Genomic DNA, 7,655 nt, shown 5'->3' with positions numbered 1-7,655 from the left:
GTGTGTGTGTGTGTGTGTGTGTGTGTGTGTGTGTGTGTTCTCTTTTCTCTTAGGGATTCTACAGCTTCCTTCATTCTTCGCCTCTCTCATATTACAGAAAGAAGGTAATTTTTCCTGGCCATTTACTAAAGCTCATTAAAGACTGGAGAGAACAAACAATGCTACTCCTCAGAGACTACCATTCAAAGTCACTCTACAATTCTCTGTTCTAATACTTGAGACAAATTAATTATTCCTTAGTGAAAAGTGTATAATTCCTATTCTTCATTTTGGGGGGGGGGGGTGAGGAATAATAATGGGGAGTTTATATCTGAGTGCAAAGCTGTCTATGCTGAAGGGAAATGAGGGGAAAAAATGTGTGTTCTGAGAGGAGTAAAAGCAATTATCCTAATAATAATTCTAAGAATATTAATGTCTTTTTAAAATAGATTGACTTCGAATAAACACAGAGGTTGAAGCAATGGGAGGCTGGTTTATTTATTAATCATTCCAATCGCGCATTCTTCTAAATGAACAACTGCACGATCAACTTTGCCAGCACATATTAAATTTAGTTAAACAGCAACTTGCAAATGTCTCAAAACTTCTGTAACCAGAGACTAATTGGTTTAACACATTTAAAATGTTAGATTGATGTAAAGTCCTACATATGAAACTTCAAAGGGGAAAAGCTCTCGAGAGTTCCTCCTTGTAAAGACTGCACGCTGGAAATGAGATGGGGACAGCTCTCATTCTCCATTCTGCTGTTTTGTTTTGTTTTTAAATCCAAGGCAGGCTCTGGGCCCAGGCCCTCATCCTCGGCACTGTGTCAGTCATCTGCAGAGCAGCCAGTATCTAACTGGGGGGACTGTAAGGCGATGGCTAAGAAAGGCCTAGTGTTTCCCTTTCATCTCTATTAATTAATCCTGGCTCCGTGCGCCCGGAGTACGTTGCTGTTGACATCACCTTTTCCTTACACTTTAAAGAGTCCCAAGAGAGATCGACTGCAGAACAAAACTGGACAAAGAGTACATTTGGTAACCATTTTATTTCTCAATTACCAACCTAAACGTATGGAAAAGATTTGCGCGCTATCCGATTTACACAACAATTATGCTTCAAAAGTTTAGAAATAAATAACTTTTTTTTCTTGGACTCATTAGTTCGTCTACCAATTGTAATTGGTGTCAACTAACGAGTTTGCTCCATGGCTTGCCCTTAATTACTGATAAAAGCTAAATTGCAACTCTAGCCAATCAGAAACTAGTTTATTCATGAGAGTATAGTATTCTTTTAAAAGCTCTATTTGTCCTAATAAGTGGTTTTGTGTTTGGCTGAAACCTTCCATAAGCCCCCTTAACATAAGCAAAGGACTCTTAATAACTATATACAGTGAGGAATATCATTACTGCCCTCATTCAAACAAATGAAACAAAGGGAACGTTTTATAAATTTTAAATGTATACATCATGGTTTTACCAAACGCTCAAATCCCATCCATCTGGTGGGAAGTAGATATTAGGATCCTTAAGACAGATTTTGAAAATTTGTTTCCTCTTCCAAAGTCTAATCCCCCCACCCACCTCCCCAAAGTATCCCCAGCCTTCTGAAACAGGCGGTTAGAAATAGGAGAAACCTAATAGTCACGAGGCATGTTAGATCCTAATGGTATAAACAAGGTTTGGCTCAGGCCGAAACCCCACATTAAAAACAATAGACATCCTGGAAACAAGAGTGTTAAGAGCTAGAGCATGGAGGAATCCTGTGCCAGGGAGGCCTCGCAAGGGCAAAAGCCTAATTGCTAGAATCGCCATCCTAAGACAGCCCTCATGGTTGTTGTTTTCAGAAAATAAAACAAAGCTCTGCAGGATTACTAGAAATTCTGAAGACATGTTCCCCCTCGTAATAATTAGGATGCTTTTGGTTACAGTGATCAGAAAGCCCAGTTAACGTAGGTAGCATAACAGGGTATTTGTTTCCTCACAGAACAAGAAGTTAGAGATCAGAAGTTTCTGGTTTCGCCGAAACCGGTTTGGCTCAGTGGATAGAGCGTCGGCCTGCGGACGGAAGGGTCCCAGGTTCGATTCCGGTCAAGGGCATGTACCTGGGTTGCGGGCACATCCCCAATGGGGGATGTGCAGGAGGCAGCTGATCGATGTTTCTCTCTCATCGATGTTTCTGACTCTCTCTCTCTCTCCCTTCCTCTCTGTAAAAAAATCAATAGAATATATGTTTAAAAAAAAAGTTTCTGGTTTGGTTAATTCAGGCACCACCAACATTATTCAAGACACAGGTCCTTGTTATTTCTCCACCCCTCCCTTTGCCTCAGTCAGTGTATCGGCGACTCCCCTGATGGTCACAAGAGGCGAAGGCAGGTCCAGGCATCTCATCCTCAAATCGCAGCTAAAGGCAGAAGAGATACAGCTTTCCCAAAAGTACCCAGAGCTAACCTCCTCTAACATCTTATTGGCCAAAACTGGGCCACATGCCCACTCCTAAACCAATCACTGGCAAGGACGCCTCAGCCTTAGACCAATCACAGTTCATCTCAGAGGCTATGGCACCGGTTCCAGGTTCTTTTAAAGCGCTTGGCACCTGGCTACCTGAACACATTTCACTAGAAAGGAGAAAAGGGGACAGCAGTGAACGATTTATTGTCAAGGTAAACAACAGCGTGTGTCAAACACTTAAAGAGATTATTATTGCAAGGTAACCACTCTCAGCGACTTTAGTCAAAAGTGAAGGATGAATGAGAGCGTGAATCCAGAAGAAAAAGTTGAGCATGCGGGAAGGGGGGCGGGGTGCAGTCTGCTGTAATTCTCACATCACCCCTCAATAAAGGGGAACATATCCAGGCATCGGCAGCGGGTGTAGACAGCCAGGTGATGAGGTGGAGGGTGTGCAACCTGGGACCAGGGTAGTCTCTGCCTCTAACTGGAGGGTGATCTCTACTGCATCCTGGGCCTGAGCTCCCTTACTGACCTCACTATGAGATCTGGGGGCCGGACCAGAGAACCCCTAATATCCCTTCTCATTCTGGAATTTGATAGATCTTCCCCTTTTCCCTGCCATCTGGCACATCTCCTTTGTCTCTGTTCTTCAGCTGATAGAAATGGCATGCCAATGTTCTCCTCCTGCCTTCAAATATTCCTTACCTGTTAACTCTTTCTCCTCAGACTGAATTAACAGAGCTCCAAGGGCAAGAGAGCGCTGTGCCTTTTGCATTCTCTTGTATTCATTGAGCTATTATTTACTGAGGACCCAGTGCTACGCCCTCACACATAGTACTCTATCATTATTTCCTTATTGGTCTTGCTCCAGCAGCCTTTAGTGTCTGCAGACTTTCTTTAGAGAGACAAAGTAGTGTTTATTATTATTATTATCATTAATAGTAGTAGTAGTAATAGTAGTAGTATGAGGCCAGGCCTAGTCCCACAGGCACAATTCTGTGAATAAGGCAGCATTCCCTGCTTCCCATCACCAACCACTCATTTTATAAGCACAACTGCTACATATGACAGCAGAGTGAGAGGAAGTAAGAGAGGCTAGTTCCTATAACCTGCCTTGGTCTTAGAGACAAATGACAATTTAATGTTTTACTTGAAGGGACATGATAAAGGCATGTGAGAGGGGTTTCACATGAGAATGAAGAAAGAGAAGCCGAGGGATACAGAAATGTGAGTTTATGTGATAATTCTCTTGGACAAATATTGTTTTTTAAATCTCTAACATCATTTTTCCTCAAAACTTGGCCAGGAGTAACTTTTCGCTTTTGTGTGACCAATGTGTGTTTACTCTTCTAAGGTTGACAAGCAGGTGGCTCTAGTATTTTAGAGGGGAAAAAGCTATGCAGACAACTCCTTTTTCACTTGGCAGCATCTTTATTCGGTTTTAGAAGTCTTTGGTGTATAGGGCTTCTTGAAGACGGGAGTGATTATTTTGTGATTAAAAATATACAAATTCCTGAGCATCAGTTCAGCTTAGGATCAATGGCAAAAGCAAAAAGAGCACCAGATCGCTTTGCCACATGTGCCAAATGTGGTACCAGCTCCAACTGTGATGAGGTGTGGGGTTTTTATGGGAAAATAAAAAGCATTATGGCAGACACTGTTTATTGCTCAGACAATAACCATCTTCCTGCTCCTAGTTCTCTGCTAATGTGGTCCCAATTTTCAAGCCAGAGATCCATTGATTCCAGGCAAGGTGTTTCTTTCTCCCAGCCCAGGGATTTGATCATGATTGGTCTAGGGCTGAGCATAGAACCTTGTTTTATCCAATGAGACATAAGAAGGAAGGAAGTTCACTGGGCACTCTTTTCCCAATAAAGACATCTTGCCAAATCAGTCATCTATTTACAATCATCATCTTAGCTTCTCAGCACCACTTAAAGGTCTTACTCCTGTCCTCCTTTGGGACATTGTATTCATATGGTCTCTGGTTTCCCTCCCACTTTGTTGCCTCCTGCTTTTCAGGTCCTACACTGGGCTCTTCCTTCTCTTCATGACCATAGGGCTCAATCATTGGCCCTTTTTGAATCACTCTCTATGGTCTCATTCATGGTTTTAATAGCTTCTTATATTGATAACTTTTTTCTATAGCTCAGACTGCTCCCATAAGCCCCAGAGGTAAATATCTAACTGACTTCTCAACTTTACCACATGGATGTTAAATGGAGATTTCAACCTTATTATTATGTTTAGGTCCAAAAGAGAACCTTGATTTAACCCATAATCCTGCCTCTTTCCCAGCTTTCCCCATTTTAGGAAAGGGCAACCAGCATTCTAGTTCATACCAGAAAACTAGAGATTATCCTTATTTTGTTCTTTCTCTCCAGTTCCCCACAGATGGAATCAGCTATGTTCTTAACACTACCTGTAAGGTATATTTGGAATCCTACACTTATCACCATTCCCACCACTGACCACACCAACTTTTTCTTGCACTGCAGCAATTTCTTTATTACTCTCTCACTTCTACTTTTGTCTCCTGTGTCAGTTAGAATTGATTCCAACTCTATATTTTAAAAATTAACAGTGGCCTAAACAACGTAAGGTTATTTCTTTCTCACCTTAAGTTTGGAAGTAACTATTCCAGCTTCCAGCATGTTTGGGCAACTTCATAGTGTCATCAGAGACCCACCTTTCACCAGGGTTTCTATCTTTCTGCTCCATCATCTCAGTAAAAGTTTTCAGACTGGTACATTACTTCCAAACTCAAGTTTATCTCATGGTGAAACTTTAGCCATTATGTCTACATTTCAGGTCCCTGTCTAGTTGAATCAGCTCTCTTTAAGCACTTTCCTAGAAGTCCTATCTGCACTTTTTATTTGCCACATTTTAGTCACATGGCCCATGGAGCTGCAAGGGAAGTTTGGGAATTGTAGTCTTTTATTCTAGGCAGCAATACATACAGTTTAATTTGGGGGTTCTATTTCTAAGAGGAAGGAGAGAGAGTATCCCAGGGTAAACTTGTAGTGATTTTGCCATACATCTCTTTCATCAATTCTTCCCCAAGAGCCAGCCAATTTAAAACAAAATCTGATTACGACATCACTCAGTTTAACACTCCAATAGCTTCCCATTGTGCTCAGATTAAAATCTAATGGTTCTGTCTCTCTCCAGCATCATCTGCTGTACATTCTGTTCCTACTGCTCCATGCTAGCAATGCCAGCTTACGTTGAGTATACCAGGCTTATTCCCACCCCAGAGCCTTTGCAATTGCTGGTTTTGCTGCCTGAAATGTGCTTCCTTCAAACCTTGACATGTCTCAGAACTCATTTCATTCAGGTAGTCTTGCCTGGTTTCCTGATGTCACTCTATAAACTGCTTGACTGTAGGGCTATGATCAGATTTCATAGTGCTTAGAAAATCTTACTTTTTGCATATTGACCAATATCATATCAAATACACCCCACAATAAATACAATTTGAGTGTTCTTATACATATAAGCATTGAATTATATTGCAAGTGTCAAGTTAATCAGTTACCTTTGTGAACATTTTTCAGTTTTGCTTTTGCACTTTGGAGCCACTAAACTTTTTACTCCATGTATCTAACTATTTTTTTTATATAAACTCGAAAACTTATATCCACAGAGCATTGTGTCATAGGGCATATTGGGTAAAACTTCCCTGTAGTGCTGTAAGTTTTACCCCAAGCAACACACTGAAATTGTTCTGGCTATAGACACTTCCTCCATTTTTAAGGCATCATAATGAAAAGACTTTTAATAAAAATTTTACAACTGATGTTACTTCTATTATGACAGTATGATTATTAAATAATGGTTTAGAATAGGGTTTGTCAGCCTCAACACTATTGATATTTTGGGTAGGATAATTCTTTATTGTAGGGGACTTTCTTATGCCTTATGTGATGTTTAGTAGCATCCCTGGTCTCTATCCACTCAAGCCAGTAGTGATTCTCTGCCCCCTCCCCTTCACCCCTGCCCTCCCACCCCCCCCCCCCCCCCCTCCGATTGTGACAACCAAAATTGTATCTAGATATTCCCAAATGTCAACTTGGGGTAAAAATTATCTACAGTTGAGAGCCATGAGTTTAAAAACTAAGGTTGCACAAAGCTATTAAATGAAGCCCATATACTGATTTATTGGGAGAAAAGGAATGGGCCATGAATGGTTTCTTCAACTTGTAAAGCTTCATAGGATTCCAAGTTTTGAACCTCAGCTTTGACACTGATCTTGAGCAATCACTTGACTTTTGTGATTTGAGTTTCTTCAACTTTAAAATGGAGGCAATGGTACCTATTATACCAGGTTGATAAGAAGATAAAATGAGTTGCTCTATGGAAAGAACCCAGCCCGGGATCCAGCACACACTGACAGGTCCAGTATTTGTTAGTCTCCCATCTGAGTTAAAAGTAGAAAGATTTGAGTGAAAAACAATACTGTGGCTATTTCTGGCATAAACTCAGTGTGTCGGAAGGGGAATCATGTGAGGTGGAAGATGATGTGTGGAGGATTGCCCTACCCAACTTCTCAGAACAGACAGGAATTTATCGTTGAATTGATAGTTGTCAGGACACATGAAAACCCAAAAAAGCTGTCAAAGGCACATGAACTCAACAATGTAAATTTCTACCCTGGTTCTATCTGCCTCAGATATTCAAAATATATGCAAAATCTGATCGCTCCTCATTTCCCTTCTGCTATCACTGGTTCAAGCCACAATCATCCCTTGTTTGATTACTGACTGCCAGAGCCTCCTGTCTGGTAGTCTCTTTGCTTGTGCTTTAATTTATCTGTAGTTTGTTCTCAACACAGCAGCAGGAGTAATGCCTTTTAAAATGCAAATCAGACTCTATCTCTTTTCTGCTCAGAACCCTCAAACAGTGTCCCTTCTCAGTGCAGGTGAAAACCTAAGCCCCTGTTTGCCCCAATCTAAACTTGATCCCCTCTCCTACTATCCCCAGAACCCCTGCCTCCTTCCTGCTTTTCAACCCTGCCAGCACGTATCTCCTTGGGGCATTTGTCCTGCAGAGTCTTCTTCCTGGAACCCCATTGCCCTCACCGTTCCTTGACTTCCTTTAGGTCTCTGTCCAAATGTTATCATGAGATCTCCCCTGACTCACCTACATAAAATTGTAATCTACCACCAGACCCATTCCACTGGGTCCCACTGCTCCCTCTCCTTTTTATCCTGTTTTATTTTTCTT

The sequence above is a fragment of the Myotis nattereri genome (genome assembly GCF_964212035.1).
Source record: "Myotis nattereri genome assembly, chromosome: 3".
Lineage (NCBI taxonomy): Eukaryota > Metazoa > Chordata > Mammalia > Chiroptera > Vespertilionidae > Myotis > Myotis nattereri.
The sequence above is the reverse complement of the archived record's forward strand: the minus strand, read 5'-3'. Positions refer to the sequence as shown.